Genomic DNA, 3,226 nt, shown 5'->3' on the forward strand with positions numbered 1-3,226 from the left:
GCTTATTCTTGCTTGCATAATTATAATAATAAAAAAATAATAATTGTATGATCCTTAAATCCAGTGAACTCGTTTATCACACCCATGAAATGTTTTGTCTCACGCAAAGAAGAAAGAAGCCACAAGCCAACACTCTTCTTTATTGCTACACTGTTTTCTTTGGTTACTTCTCTAATAGGAATGACTTTGGGGTGTGATTTGTTTGTTTCTCTCTTTCGTTCCTTGGGGCGCGCGGCGGCTCCTCCATTGGGTTCGCGGGGCAACGGAGGAACGGCCGCGAGCTCCGGCGGCTCCGCAGCAGCAGCAGAAGCAGCAGCAGACGCAGCAGCAGCAGCAGCAGCAGCAGCAGCAGCAGCAGCAGCAGCAGCGCTTCTCTTGATCGGTTTTCAGCTCGACTTTTCCCTTGCTCCGCATCCCCTTCTCCCTCCCACTCACTGTATTCCCGTCCCGTCCCATCCCGGGCTGTGCCGTCCATGTTCCGCCTCTCCCAGCCCGGCTGATGCCGCGTCCCGCAAGGTGCCCCTTGGTGGGGCCACCCCGTCCCCGCCCCTGCCCGGCCCGCCGTGGTTCCGCCTGGGCTGGGCTCTCTCCGTAGCGGCTGTGGCGCCACAGGAAGAGCTGCTTGCTCTGGTGCTGGCGGAGCATCGCGGTCTTTTGGCTCAGCCTGGCGCGGGCTCTGGCCCAGCCCCGGCCGAGGCCCCGGCCCCGAACGAAGCCCCTGCCGCGGTTCCGCCCGCAGCCGCTCCGCTGCCGCCCAGCTCCTGCCCCATGGCCGAGAGCATGGCCAGCAGCTTCCCTGCTCCGAGCTCCGCCGCTCGCCAGCTCGGCCGCCGGCCCCGAGCCGCCACAGCCTGGGGCGGCTCGGCAAGCAGCAGCGCGCTGGGCAGGCGGGTGCCCCGGGCAGAAGAGCGGGAGCGCAGTGCCGCCCGCACGGGCGGAGAAGCCTCCCCTGGAGCAGCTCTACCGGCAAGGCCCGCTGTTGGGCAGCGGCGGCTGCGGCAGCGTTTACTCCGGGGCCTGGCTCGCCGACGGCGCCCCGGTAAGAGACGGGGCTGGCTCGCAGGGCAGCGGCAGGCGGCGGGCAGCGGGCGGTGGGCAACGAGCTCAGCCCACTGCTCACCTTGGCTCGCAGGTGGCCATCAAGCGAGTGTCCCGGAGCGCATCTCGGAGTGGGCGCGGCTGGTGAGTGAGCGGGGCCAGCGGGAGGAGCCGGCGGGGAGGAGCCAGCGGGGAGGAGCCAGCGGGGCGGGCCGGGCGGGGCTGAGGCGAGGCCTGGCAGGGTGGCAGCCGGAACGCTGCGAGGGCAGCGAGCGTGGAGTGAGCGGGGGCCGCGCAGCGCCCCGGGCCGGGCCATGGCGAGACGCGGCGGGGCCGGGCAGGGGCTGCCTGAGGCGCGGCGCAGCATCGGCCCCGCTGACGGCATAGCGGTCCCCCTGCAGTGCAACGGCGCCCTTGTGCCCCTGGAGCTGGCGCTGCTGTGGATGGTGTCGTGGCCTGGCTTCCACGGCGTCGTGCGGCTCCTGGACTGGTTCGACGTGCCCGAGGGCTTCGCCCTGGTCATGGAGCGTCCGCAGCACAGTGAGGACCCCTGGTACTTCCTGCACGAGCGGCGGTTCCTGACGGAGCCCGTGGCGTAGGGGCTGTTCCGCCAGGTGCTGGAGGCCGTGCAGCACTGCAGCAGCCGCGGCGTCCTGCACCGCGACATCAAGGCCGAGAACGTCCTCGTCGACCGGGCCACGGGCGAGGCGAAGCTCATCGACTTCGGCTGCGGCACGATCCTCCAGGACACGTTCTACACCCGGATGTCAGGTGAGCCCAAGCCGGGGCCCAGCCGGGCAGCTGAGTTCCCCGCTTTGCTGGCAGAGGGGGAAGAGGGGGGAAGGAAAGAGGGGGAATCCTTCTTCAGCCAGCTGCAGCCAAGTTGCTTTTTGGCAGGGCAGGGGCTGGCTGTTGTGGAACGGGAGCTGGCTGGGAGGGAGGGAAGGAAGGCAGGAGGGAGCAGCATGGGCCTGATGAGCTGCGCCTGTGTCCCATAGGAACGCCGGAGTACAGCCCACCGGAGTGGATCCTCTTTGGCTGCTACCATGGCCAGCCAGCCACTATCTGGTCCCTGGGCATCCTGCTCTATGACCTGGTCTGCGGGCACCTTCCTTTCCGCACCAACAAGGACATCGTCCAGGGCCAGCTCATCTTCCCGTCCCCGGTGTCTCAAGGTGGGGATGCGCCTTCAAGGCACGAGGGGAAGAACGGGGTTGGGAGGGGCACCTGGCACATAAGCATTCTGCTCTTGCAGCTGGTGAGGAGGTGGATCTCCTGGGCTTAGCTGGAGGAGGTGGCACCTGTGCCTCTGTGCTGGTGTCCTCCGCAAGAGAGGATCAATAGGAAGCTTTTGGGTGCAGCTCTGAGCACTCCTGGTGTTGCCTGGGCACTGTGGAATGTGGGAGAGCATGGACAGGAGCCTTCTGGTTTCTCTCTGCAGAGTGCCAGAACCTCATCAGGTGGTGTTTATCAATGGACCCCACACACAGGCCATGCTTGGAGGACCTTTTTGAGCATTCTTGGCTGCAGGAGCCCTGCCTGGCCCAGGAGATAGCAGAGATGCATCCCTGAGCACAGTAGAATCCAGGAGCCCAGCAAGCAGCAGCGGCACGCTTCTCGTGGCACTGGAAGAAAACCCCGGAGCATTTCCCTGCGGCCGCGGCGCGGAGGAGAGAGCGCAGCCGAGGAGATGCTGCTTCCGCTGGTCCTCACGAGCTGTGGAGGGAGCGGCTCCGTACTGCCCGTCCTATTGGAGAAGTGGTGGCAGTGCAGTGAAGGTGACATGGATTGGGACAGATGAAACATCCCCCTGCAGCTCAATGGCATCGTGATGTCCCCGCAAGCCAAGGCACAGCTGGCATGTTCTTCTGGAGCACGACGTGGAGCTGGGAACACCATCCTGGACCTGGCCGCTGGCGGGGCAGAGCCAATTGGTTTTGTCTGCGGCCCCTGCCTGAAGGACACGCTCTGCACTCCGATGAAATCAAGATGAGTCCCCAGCTGGCGCAGGGGCGGGGGGATGCTGGTGCTTCCAGACACGGCAGGGCCCGGCCTGGCCACGTGCCGGAGGTTCTCTGCTCGGCGGTGCTGGGGAATATTAATTTTTCTGCCGGCCGCTGAGCTGCTTTTTGGCGGGACAGGGGACGGATGTTGTGGAAGGGGAGCTGGCTCCTGGCCTCGCTGACAG

The 3,226-nt window shown here is 65.3% G+C and overlaps 1 pseudogene; it reads left to right on the forward strand.

The window, feature by feature from the left end:
- Positions 1-499: 499 nt before the first annotated feature.
- Positions 500-2,610, forward strand: LOC136570461 (serine/threonine-protein kinase pim-1-like; annotated as a pseudogene).
- The last annotated feature ends 616 nt before the right edge of the window (positions 2,611-3,226 follow it).

This window comes from Molothrus aeneus, unplaced genomic scaffold, assembly GCF_037042795.1.
Source record: "Molothrus aeneus isolate 106 unplaced genomic scaffold, BPBGC_Maene_1.0 scaffold_34, whole genome shotgun sequence".
NCBI classification, from domain to species: domain Eukaryota; kingdom Metazoa; phylum Chordata; class Aves; order Passeriformes; family Icteridae; genus Molothrus; species Molothrus aeneus.